Source organism: Canis lupus, chromosome 11, assembly GCF_011100685.1.
Source record: "Canis lupus familiaris isolate Mischka breed German Shepherd chromosome 11, alternate assembly UU_Cfam_GSD_1.0, whole genome shotgun sequence".
NCBI lineage: Eukaryota > Metazoa > Chordata > Mammalia > Carnivora > Canidae > Canis > Canis lupus.
Window position 1 is genome coordinate 29,824,396 of NC_049232.1, and position 13,707 is coordinate 29,838,102.

General features: G+C 35.0%; 1 protein-coding gene and 1 non-coding gene across 47 annotated transcripts in view; both read right to left on the reverse strand.

Moving 5' to 3' along the window:
* Positions 1-13,707, reverse strand: part of PTPRD (protein tyrosine phosphatase receptor type D) — a 2,163,408-nt gene that overhangs the window by 638,825 nt on the left and 1,510,876 nt on the right. The gene's annotated exons all lie outside the window — the stretch shown is intronic.
* Positions 11,547-11,655, reverse strand: LOC119874073. Its single transcript, XR_005367298.1, has one exon. It is a non-coding gene; the product is annotated as a U6 spliceosomal RNA (small nuclear RNA).

Genomic DNA, 13,707 nt, shown 5'->3' on the forward strand with positions numbered 1-13,707 from the left:
TCTTAAAAAAAAATCCATATGTTGAGCAGTCACTGGATCTTTCAATCTGAAGAACTATGTCCTTCAGTTTTAGGGAAATTTTCTTTTATTATATCTTTGCTGTTTTCATTCTTTCAGATTTTCTGTGATCTCTTTGGAAATCATTACAGATGTTGGATATCTTAGATTAATTCTCTCATTAAAATTTTTTTCTCACTCACCATCACTTTTCTTTTAGGTTATTTTTCTGGGAAATTTTCTTAATGTCATTTTTCACCTCTCCTTTTTGTATTTTTGCTTATCTGCTATAATACTTTAATACACAGGATTCTTTAGTTTTTCTTTAGTTATTCTCTCTTTTTTAGGATTCATATCTCTATTTGCATATTTATTTGTTTTGTTCTCTTTTAAGTTAAAACTGTTCTTCACATATCTGATTTTTGAAAACTAATTGGCACCATAAAAAAGTTTTTATAGGAAGTTCTGTCTTGGTATATGTGTGTGAGTATGTGGGGAGAGGCTTTATGATAGGATGATGGGTAATGAGATAGCTTTACTTTGGAATGACAACTCCGGCATATTTTTTTATGTGGCTATTTTCTCAGGGGCATTGTGCTTTTCCAAAAAATACTCCAATTGAACTCCTAGTTCTGATACCCTGGGAGTAGGGACTTGGTGTCTGGAAAGGATATTTGAGTTTGTTTTTTCATGATTTCTGACCAGGGCTTCATTCTCAGACTTTTCTGTTTTGATAGCTTTGATTTTAATTATTTTTTTCTGAAAAAATAATAATTATTTTTTTCTATACTATATACTTCTGATCTTTTGTGGGAAAAATCCTTTCTACGTGGTCCCATAGTCATGTTCATATATGAACATATGAAGGGATTTGGTGATCTAAGTATATCCTAAAAACTTCAAATAATCCTATTGTTTCCAGAGTTAAGCACTTTCCTTTCCTCCCATATACAAGTGGTGGGAGTGAATTGGCACACATCCAATTATCTAAGCTACTGGCACAAAGGATTCAGATTTTTCTACTTTGCTAATTCATCCATCTTCCATCTTCCAAAACTTTGTTGACATCTCTTAATCACTTTTATCCCTCTCTTTTTCAATTTGTTTTTGTGTTATTGTTTTTAAAATATGTAACTGATATTTTAGAGGTGTTTTTGAAAGTAGTAGAGGACTTGAATTCCACATGCCATGTTTTACCTGAAGACTGTAGACTATATTTAAACACATGTTGATTATGAGATTTGTATTAATATGAGATTTAGTATTCTAATTAACTTCTAATAGCTTAGTACCACCCAGACAGAAATGTTGCTTGATATTACATAATGTAACATTGGATTCAATTTGAATTAGAAACTCAAGAATAAAAGATGATGTGGTTTTACTAGCCATATGATATTAAGATATGGGCTAGGAATTACTAATAGGGAAGTTGAGTTTCTAGGATATCATGCCTTCATTTCTCTTCATTGAGAGAAATGTCTTTGCTGAGTTGTGTTACTTAATATTCTTTCTTTTTAAAAAGTACTTTAAATACTAATTATACTAATATATGAATGACCAAAGAATTTATAAGATATTCAAAAAGACACTCTTCTAATTTAATCTTTTTCTTTTTTTCAACTAACTCTTATTAATTTTCTTTTAAATATTTTTTAACTTTCTTGGTATTTTTAAATATGTTTTTTTCACATATATCAAACTCTATTTTCTTCTGATGGGAGGAAAAGGTGTACATATATGTGTATAGGTATGTGTACTGCATGTAATATATATATATATATATATATATATATATAATATTTTTCTTTTCCCATTTAGTATTTTGCTGTATAAATAAGACAATAAATTTACTTTACAATCATATTTATAAGAATACTGTTCTTTAAAAGAACAGTATTAAAAAAAAAAGAACAGTATTATCATTTTGATGTGGAAAGCATAACAAATATGCAATGAGTATGTAGCATGCTTATGGATTCCTTTTGACTGACTCTAGCTAAAATAGTGACATTAAATCAATATGGCTTTTGTATTGTTTTTTTCTAATTGTATTTCCAACAATTTCAAAATACAAGTTATGACTGAATTGGCCAATACTAATTTTTCTCTCTGTTACAAAAATAAAGCATAATATTTTATTCTAGGCCTCTTTCCCTCTTGTGAATAGAAGAGATATTTGCTGAAACCTAGAAAACTGTTGAAAATTACAGATAAGATCAGACATTGATATAACCTTTCTGATTCAAACTATAAACAAAAAGATACAAGTTTCTATCAATTGTCCCAAATGTTCACCCACTTTCCTGTATACAACACTGTGACCATGATAAGAATCAGGTTGATTTCTTCTGCTTGACAAAGTATCAGTAAATTCTTGTAACTGCATTGGGAAGCATTCTCCTAGACCTTTCAAGTTTTTTTCTGTTGGTCAATTAACTTATTCATAAACATTTTGTTGTATCCTATATCCATGAGTTACTCCGCTGGTGACATGAAGAAGAATTAGATGATATTCCCATCTTCAAATCATTCTCCTTCCTTTGGAAAGTATAGGCATATATACGCTATTATAATGGAGTGCAGTAAGAGCTATTAGAAGTTACTTAGAGTACTGTAGGATTAACTGGGTCGGGGGGGAACACATATAAAAGTCATGGTACCATCAAGGAAGAGCCTTTTGGGAAGCAAGATGATACATTTAGTAGTCTTAAAGCACAGGATGCATGAAAGTGAATATAGGGTAGAAAAATAAGACTAAACCTGAAGGAAGGAATCAGTTTTTGGAAAGTCTTAATTTTTTTTTGAAAGCTTATGCCACGGGGATCCCTGGGTGGCTCAGCAGTTTAGTGCCTCCTTTGGCCCAGTGCATAATCCTGGAGTCCCGGGATGGAGTCCCACATCGGGCTCCCTGCATGGAACCTGCTCCTCCCTCTGCCTATGTCTTTGCCTCTCTCTCTCTCTCTCTCTCTCTCTCTCTCTCATCCGAAGTTGTGGAAGAGAAGGCTAATTAAAATCAGTTAAAAATAGAAAACAAGTATCATTTAAGAATCAGAAATTTTAAAAAATTTGCTTGAGGAAAACAAAAAAATAATAAATAAAAAGACAGTTACAAGGTGGTATCTTTTAATATTTTTAGCTATTTCAAATACCTACTTATCCTATAGTGTGGCTAAGAAAGCTACCGTCCACGATAGGCTGCCAATTACCCATGCATTTTCTCTTCCATCACTTAATAAGAATGCCTTCTAGAGTCTCCAATCTGTCAACTCTATGGAAAAAGTGTGGGTATGAAAGCAGAAAAAAAAGAAAAAATTAAAAGGCAAGGGATGCCTGGGTGGCTCAGTGGTTGAGTGTCTGCCTTCAGCTTAGGGTGTGTTCCTGGGGTCCTGGGATGAAGTCCCACATTAGGCTGTCTGTGGGAAGCCTGTTTCTCCCTCTGCCTATGTTTCTGCCTTTCTCTATGTGTCTCTCATGAATAAACAAATAAAATTAAAAGAAAAACTTAAAAGGCAAGATTATGGTTTAAAATATTCCAACCACTTAATATGATCTTTAGAGTTTTGCAAATATCCTCATTGTTGCTGCTGCTGCTACTACTACTACTACTACTACTACTACTGCTACTAATTACTGGTTACATAACTTCAAAACACACTATATTATTCTAACTATTTTTTTAAACTACATATGATTTTTCATTGTTCTGTTTATCAGAATACTAATGGAGTAAGTATCACGTCAGGTAAAAAACAATTTTGCTTAAGGTAAATTTTATGATATTGTGCTTAAAGGAAAAAAATCTTAAATGATATAAGTGTAATTAGAGAAGGAAATAAAAGTTGTCCTAGGCACACTGCTTTAGGAAGAAATCCATCTATTTGAAAAATAAACCAAAAAACCCCACATAATATCGAGCTAATATGTGTATACATATGGTAGACTTTTCTGTAAAAGTACAAAAAATTCTCTCATTCACCTAATATTCCTTTTGCAATTATTCACCATTATGCTCAATAGTTTGACATTTACAAAACACTATTTATATGCACAATACCAAAATCACAAGATATTTTGGGAGATGGTAGTGGAATAAGAGGACCTCGGCTTGCCTTGTCTTATGAATACAACTGGATAGCTATTAAATCATCCTAAATACCCCAGAAATAGACCTGAAGACGGACAGAACAAACTCCATAACTGAAAGGAGAGAAGAGGTCACAATGAAAAAAGTAGAAGTTTGGAGATGGAATTTAGGGGAGAAATGGATCACAGGTGCTATAAAAAAGAAGGAGTCATGGGCAAGAAAAGGGCAAGAGAGAGAGGAGTGCACAGTGGAACACACAAAGAAAATATTTCCCCAAAACATTGGCTTGGAAAACAAGAGAGGCTGAATTTTGTGAGTTCTTGTAACTAGTGGAGTTTAAAACCTGGAGTTTTAAAAGTTAGTCAGCTTGGCTGGGATAGAGCCCATAGGCACACTTCTGCTCTTGGAGAGAAGGCAGACAAATGACCCAGGGGCAGAGAGTGTGGAAATAGCAATCTGTCTGAAGAGCCCCTAAAAAGACAAGAGAGGATCTGAGAAAATCTTCAGAAACAATGACAGAACAAGTAAGAAGATGGCAGTAAATCCTTATCTATTGATCATCACTTTACATGTAAATGGGCTAAACACTTCAATCAAAAGTATATGGCATCAGAGTGAATAAAAAATCAAGACCCATCGACATGCTGTCTACAGAAAATTCATTTAAGACCTAAAGACCTGCAGTTTAAAAGTGAGGGGACAGAGAAACATTTATGGAAATGGATGTCAAAAGAAAGCCAGAGTAGCAATACTTATATCAGACAAACTAGACTTTATTAATTTATATAATTTTTAATAATTTTCAGATAAACTGACTTTAAAACAAAGATGGTCACAAGAGACCTAAAGAGCTAGAAAAGACCAAAAAATGAAGCCTCAAACCAGCAGAAGGAAGGAAATAGTAAAGATCAGAGCAGGAATAGATTATATAGAAACTAAAAGTAAAACAAAAACCAAACCAAACCAAATCAAACACACACACATACACACACAATAGAAGGGATCATGAAACAAGAAGCTGGTTCTTTGAAAAAATTAATAAAATTGACAGTCCTATAGTCAGACTTATCAGGAAGAAAAGAGAAAGGAACAAAAAGAAGTAAAATCACAAATGAGAGAGGAGAAATAACAACCAACAAGCAGAAATAAAATTAGAGGAATATGAAAACCTTATGCCAACAAATTGGGAAAACTGGAAGAAATGGACAAATTCCTGGAAATATATAAACTACCAACACTGAAACAGGAAGAAATAAAAACATTGAACAAATTACTAGTAAAGAAATTGAATCAGAAATTAAAAACAACAACAACAACAACAAAACTCATGATAAGCGGAAGTCCAGGACCAGATGGCTTCACAGGTGATTTATTTTTTTTTAAATTTTATTTATTTATTCATGAGAGACACACAGAGAGAGGCAGAAACATAGGCAGAGAGAGAAGAAGGCTCCATGCAAGCAGCCTGATGTGAGACTCAATTCTAGGACTCCAGGATCACACCCTAGGCAGAAGGCAGGCACTCAACCGTTGAGCCACCCAGGCATCCCTCACAAGTGAATTCTAACAAATATTTAAAGAAGAATTAATGCCTATTCCTCTCAAACTATTCCAAAAAATAGAAGAAAAAGGAAAACCTCCAAATTCATTCTATGAGCCAGAATTGCCCTGATACCAAAACCAGGTAAAGACACCACCAAAAAAGGCCAATATCCCTGATGAACATAGATGTAAAAATTCTCAGTAAAATCTTAGCAAACTGAATCCAACAATACATTAAAAAAGTTATTAACCACAATCAAGTGGGATTTATTCCTGGGATCCAAATGTGGTTCAATATTTGCAAATCAATCAATGTGACACATCGTGTTAATAAAAGAAAGGATAAGAACCATATGATCATTTCAATAGCTACAGAAAAAGCATTTGACAAAATACAACTTCCATTATCATTAAAAGTCTTCAAAAATAAGTTTATAGGGAACAGACCTCAAATTGTATAGGCCATTTGTGAAAAACCGTTGGTTAATATCATTCTCAATAGGGGAAAACTGAGAGCTTTTCCTCTATGGGCAGGAATAAGATAGGGGTGTCCACTTTTACTACTTCTATTTATCATAGTATTGGAAGTCCTAGCCACAGCAATCAGACAACAAAAAAATTAAGTCATCCAAAGTGGAAAAGAAAAAGTAAAAATTTCACCATTTGCAGATTACATGATGCTGTACATAGAAAACCTGAAAGACACCACCAAAAAACTACTAGAACTGAAAAATGAATTCACCAAAGTTGCAGATGCAAAATCAATATACAGAAATCTGTTGCATTTCTATGTACCAATAATGAAACAACAGAAAGGGAAATTAAGGAGTCAATCCTGTTTATTGCACCTAAAACAATAAGATACCTAGGACTAAAACCAAAGAGGAGAAAGAGCTGTACTCTGAAAACTATAAAACACTGATGAAAGAAATTGAAGATGACACAAAGAAATGAGAAGATATCCCATGCTCATGGATTGGAAACACAGACATTGTTAAAAAGGTCTATAATCCACAAAGCAATCTACACATAATGCAGTCCCTATCAAAATATCAACATATCTCACAGAGCTAAAATAAACCATTCTAAAGTTTGCATGGAACCACAAAAGACCTCAGATAGCCAAAGCAATCTTGAAAAAAGCAAAGCAAAGCTGGATGCATCACAATTCCAGATTTCAAGTTATATTACAAAGCTGTAATAATCAAAATAGTATAGCACTGGCTCAAAAATAGACACATAGATCAATAGGACACAATAGAAAACCCAGAAATAAACCCACAACTATATGGCCAGTTAATATTCAACCAAGCAGGAAAGAATGTACAATGGGAAATAGTCTTTTCAACAAATGGTTTTGGGAATACTGGATAGCAACGTGCAAAACAATGAAACTGGATCACTTTCTTACACTACACACAAAAATAAATTCACAATTCTTCTTTGTAACTTCTTTGACATCCCCTGTAAGAACTTTCTTCTAGATGGGTCTCTGGAGGCAAAGGAAACAAAAGCAAAAATAAACCATTGGGATTTCATAAAAACAACAACAACAACAACAACAACAACAACAAAAAACAAAAAACAAAAAAACTTCTGCACAGTGAAGGAAAAAAAATCACCTAAAATGGGAGAAGATAATTTGCAATGATATATCCGATAAAGGGTTAGTATCTAAAATATATAAAGAACTTATAAAACTCAGCACCCGGGTAGCCCTGGTGGCGCAGCGGTTTAGCGCCGCCTGCAGCCCGGGCTGTGATCCTGGAGACCCGGGATCGAGTCCCACATCGGGCTTCCTGCATGGAGCCTGCTTCTCCCTCTGCCTGTGTCTCTGCCTCTCTCTCGCTCTCTCTGAATGAATAAATAAATAAATCTTAAAAAAAATAAATAAAACTTAAAAATAAAAAAACTCAGCACCCAAAAGACAAATAATCCAATGAAAAAATGGGCAGAATACATGAACAGAAATTTCTCCAAAGAAGACACACAGATGGCCAGCAGGCACATGAAAAGATGCTCAACACCACTCATCATCAGGGAGATGCAAATCAAAACTATGATGAGATATTACCTCACACCTGTTAAATGGCTAAAATCAACAACACAAGAAAAAAACAGGTGTTGGCAAGGATGTGGAGAAAGAGGTGCAGCCACTCTGGGAAACAGTATGCAGGTTTCTCAAAAAAATTAAAACTAGAAATACCTTATGATCCAGCATTGGCACTACTGATATTTACCCAAGAATACAAAGATACTAATTTGAAGGGATACATGCACCCTGATGTTTATAGCAGACTCTTAACTATAGAGAATAAACTGATGGTGACCAGAAGGGAGAAGGGTGTTAGAGATGTGTGAAATAGATGATGGGAATTAAGGAAGGCACTTTTTTGTGATGAGCATGGGGTGTTGTACAGAAGTGTTAAATCACTACATTGTACATCTGAAATTACTACTACACTGTATGTTAACTAATTGAAATTTAAATGAAAACTTAAAAAAACACAACAAAAGATCAGGAATATCATCTACATAAGAAATGATAAAATTGAAAATTAATAAAAATGGACTTGTTTAATGTCAGACAAAGGCTAACCTTAAAATTCAATAGAACTGAAATATTGGTTTGCATGCTTTCACAGTCCTAACATTAATGACTAAGTGATCCATAGATTTTAGTTGTAACTTTTAATTCAAAAGTGGAAGAAAGATTTCATGAAGACAAAAAATGAGAATGATTTATCCAAATGTGTATGGGTGATTAGAAATTTTAAAAATGTTGAATAATGATTTGAATTAGAGTTAATATAATTTAGATATAGAAGTTATTGGTCTCTCCATTGATAAAACTGGAGGATTTCATTCAGTAATTTATGTGCCAATTTTGAAATACTCTATCTCAAAAAGCGTTTTAAAAGTAATATCCCAAATCTGGGCATAGAGCTTCTTGTCTTTTAATTTACTTGCATAAAAAGTATAAGGGTAGATTGCAAAATCATTAGGTAACAAACTATAACTTATGGCAACCTTCAGAAAGTCTCTCTAGATTTTGGGTAGATTTTTTTTAAGGGGGTTCTGAAAATTTTTTGTGGACTTGTAGCCCATGTGGAGAAATCTTAGGTAATTTTATTTTTTTATAATCTATGGAACTTCCTCTACAGAATATTTGGAATTATGTAAGTATCCTAAGCTAGGCAACCTGTATGAAGATGGAAACTGTTAGAAACTGCTTTGGGGACATCTCTAGTTATGAATGGTTAAAAGATAATTGAAGATTTCAACAACCTCTGTTAGAAGCCCCATGGTTTCTGGAAAGAGGTCAGAATATTAACAAATGAAATAAATGATTGATGCAGTTCCTAAGGTGATGTTAAAAAATAAGGTTCAATATATGTTTGAATCCCTAGGTGTAAAAGGAAGAAACTGACAGAATTCAGACCATGGACAAAAGCTGGACTTTTAATAAAAATAAGACAAAATTCTCCACAACTCTCTCAGTTTTGATACACATTGATATGTGATAAGATAATCCCTGCTGACCCCTCCTGATCCATTCTTTGACTCACCTTCCCCAACACATACACACACACCCTTGCTCTGTGTTTCATGAGCTCAGCATTTATGCACCATATCCACCAGGTTCTCTTTCCTCGTGGCTTCTTGTTGGTTCGGCAATGTGAAACACCAGCAGAATATTAAAAGGTACATGAAATGAAGAGTTATGATATTTGTTTCCTAACCTGCAGGACACATGTTAGCATGTTGCTTTTCTTTATTTAAGGTCAGATTCTTCTCGGGTGGCCCTCTTAAACAGGACAGGTCTCTCTGTAGGCCTGGGCATGGAAGTAGATTCTGGTTGTAGTTAATGCAAGATGCTTCACTATTCTTAAATCTTGTCCCTCCCTTTAATAAACTCTCTTCAACCTCTTTCAATTGTGCCATCATTTTCCTGACAGGATTCTGACTGAAACACATGCAGTAAGTTGTCGTATGATCATTGTTACATTGTAGGGTGAGTGGTGGGCTGAAAATTTCCACGTTTATTACATGTCAGACACAAAAAGTGTCCCCCAACAAGAGCTAATGTGGATAAATAAATATTGGTCAGATTGAATTGTTTATATTGGTTATTTTGGTATGGAAAAAAATCTTCTTTACATTAGGGTTCGTATGTAGTATCCTCATATCTTAGATTGCCCTAATTATAGATTGCTATGGAGTATGTATCCTGGTTACTTTAGAGATTACTTTTTCTATGTAGACAGTGGCAATTACGGTCTGCAGGGGCACTCAGAAATAGTATCTGTCTTTGAACAACAGGAATATATGAAGTTGTGGAATTTTTTAGGAAACACCAGATGTGGCTGCTCCGGTATTACATGGTCCCACATGTCTCTATTCACTGTTCCTTGGCGTAATAGCTTATAATTCATCCATTGTTGTCACATCCTAAAGGACTAGTAAGCCTGGAGCTTTTGATTTAAATATTATAGAATTAAGTGCTTATGTGAGAAAACAGACCTATGGATAAATAGATGGTAAAATGTGTATTAACTGCAGCATATAATTACTTAGTATATAATCACCTCTGTGGTTGTTACAGGTCAACAATGGAGACAAGTGAGGTGTACATTAAGTACAAACTGTGTTATTCAGAGTCCTGAAACTCAGAATGCACTCATCAAGGAAAGAGGGTCACATGTTATTCATTGTCAAAGTAGCTAAGAATACATTCCTATTCCCTGAAGATCCAACCTCTTACAATGGGAAGTACTGTGAGTATGGTGCTTTCATAATACTACTGTAGTGACAACTCTATACCCTATAGTTATTTTACATTTTCTTCGGTAAGACCAATCTAACATTTTGTTCCTGTAACATTATTTTAAATTCTGATTCATTGGGATTTTAAGGCTGAAACTGGTTCTTATCACGATAGCTGCTCTGTCAGACTGACTCTAAGGTGCTCTCCAGGGTCCCTTTCTTTTGGTATGGACAGAACCTATGATACGCTTCCAATGAATATAATTTGGCAAAGGTGATAGGAGTCCGCTCTCCAAATATGATACATTGTATAGTATTTCATCTTGCTATCCAGTGGTGCTAGAGTTTTCAGGAAGCAAGGCGCCAAGCTGAGAGAGGTCCTGTGGAGAGACTCATAAAGTCAAGGAACTTCAGGCAGCCTCAGGGAGCTAAGAGGAGCCTCCAGCCAACAGGCAGCAAGAAGTTGGAGCCCTTGCTCTTATGGTAGAAAGGAAATGAATTCTGCCAACAATGTGAATGAACTGGGAAGTGGATCCATCACTGGTAGAGCCTCAAAATGAGAACTAGGCCCTGTCTGATGTATTGTCTACATCCTTGCAAAGGACCTAGATAAGCGGTGCCTGTCCCTACCCATAGAAACTGTGAGAGAATGAATATATGTTGTATTAAGCCACTGAATTTGTAGTAATTTGTTACACAGCAGAGGAAACTGATACACTTGCCCAGTACATACTTGGTTAATAAGCAGGGGTAAATACCATGAGCCAAGAATTATTCACTCTTGAATAATGAAGACTACAAGAGAGAGAGAAATCCATGCACTTGAGGAAGTTATGGTAGGTGATTTTAATATACATGGCTAAAAAAACAACCAACAGATAAGATGCTTTTCTTTCATACACAGATACAGGGAAATTATTTACAATGTTAAATGATTGCTCTACTTTAAGTGGGTAAAAGAACAAAGCAGATTTACCCAACAGTATTGAAATTTCTATTCAGCTCCATCTATTAAAGTCTGAATCTATTTGTATGCATTTGTGTCATTCTGGAACCTGTGATAAGGGATCGCCATTATCGACCATATGAGGATGTATATCCTTGCCATTTCATCCTGTAACATCAGGTAGAAGAGTAGAATTTACAGTTTCACAAAACTCAGCAATGCCAATAGAAAATCTGTGACTTGCCTTTGCTCAGGGGCCTTACTAACCTTCTCTGAATGGTTCCAGTTTTAGTATCTGTGCTGCTACCATAAGCAGTTGTTTTGTTTTTGCATTCACTAGCCACTAGCCTGCACTGCCAAACAGTTATATCGAATCTCTATCAGAGGGTTGCTTGCTGTCTCAGATGAAGTTTTCTGCCAAGTTCTTCGAGTGTCTGAATTTCTTGAATGAAATAGATGAATGAAACAAATCATGCTTACAAGCGCAGAAAGAAAGGGAATTAGAGAGAGGGGGTGCAGATAATACAGATATTAGTTTTAAAAAGGTATACACAATGGTGTTTGAAAAGTCTTGCCAGTTCTTTTGTTTGTTTGCTTGTGTGTTTTCAATCTCTGAGGCTTTAGGGACTTCACATCAAAGTAACAAAAGAGTGGCTAACCCCTGATATATTATAAAGAGCTTCTGCAGCAATAATTAATATAAGGGGGCAGTGACACAAGAATTAATCTTGGAAACCACTCTCAAGGTGATGGGGAAAATAAATGCGTCGTGGGAGTACCCCATAGTGCTGCACCATCGTTGCTGTGTTCTATCATTGATCATTAATGATAGCAAAGAAGCGATCACTCACAAGACAGAACTAATAATAGTCTTCAAATATGGAAGGATCTTCACTCACTTCTATGTTTGGTAACAGTCTGTGTCAGATGAATGATGAGTGTTTTACTGCCCCAAAGGGCACATGCAACAAGCCTCTTTTTCTTCCTTTCCCCGCTGCATTGTAGATGGTACTGGAGGCCAGTTAATCTGCTATGCTGAAATAGTTCTTTTGGATACTGATTTTTTTTCCAGATGCAAATATATGGCTCTACGAGATTATCCAAGTATTAGTACTCTTGCATGTATGGATACTATAGACAGGACCACCTCTGCCCTGACCCAGATACTCAAAGTGACATCACAATTCTGGGAGTCCTGGCTGTTATCAGACATGGGAGGTGTCCAATGTCCAATGGGTTTTTTCGTAGTGGTGGTGAAGGTGCTATTGCCAGCATTTTTTCCATTACTCAGGTCCCACTAAATCAACCCTTCCTTTTCATCACAAAAAGACACTCAGGGCACATGAGTTATCTGAAAGTGCCAAAGCACAAGCCATAGTTCCTAGGTAACATGATCCTTGTTAGGTACATCCTACAATTTAACCAGACTGGACTCTGATGCTTTCTTACTGCGGAATTCTGCTGCTGTATTTCTGCCCTCTTGATGCCTGCTGATCCTCATAATCTGGAGTTTTTTTGCGGATAATGAACATTTTTTTATAGCAAGTAAATTGTAAGCTTTATATAAGATTCACAGGAGAACGATAACTCTCTTTCAAAATCAAGAGGTAACCGTGCAAAATAAACAACTGTTTGGTCCATTACTATTATTACCTCTTTTCTTCCTGGAAACATTTATTTGAGTTTCATAAGCAAACTTGATATTGTAAATAAAGCTCCTCCATGATCCCAAGATAACACTTAGGTTTCATAATCTAGATGGAAACACGCTGGTGTTGTACAATTTTGATTCCTCCTTTTGTATAAGACTCCAATAATAACATCACTGTTTCTAATCATGCCCTGAAAAACAACATTTAATAGCTCACCTTTTCCCTCTGAACTTTTCTCTGCTTTAAATTCAGTCTTACAAAAGTATAAAGGATACCTATGTGATTACCTAAAATAAATAAGATTATAATCAACTCAAAAGAAAACATTATACTCGTCCAGAAATTCCTTACTAGGAATACTCCAAAGAGGAAATAAGTGTGTTTATCTATGGTAATAACAATACAGCTGCCTAGCAATCAAGTTAGCTTTCCTGTCATCTTTATCAAGCAGTGTGTTTACACTGGAGACAATCTGAGGAAAGAAAAATCTGTATTGTGATATCAGTACAATGCAAGCATATTTCTAAACACAGTCAGCCTCTTGTTTACAAGGCACAACAGTGATTACTTCAAACATAGTTTTTAGATAGGCTTGGATTATTAAAGTTTTAAAAGTGGTATAATACATTTAAGACTCAATCATTTCAACTTTTCTCCAAAATTACTTTTTCAATGTATTCTAAAAAAAACAGACAATATGGGATATTTCATTGAAA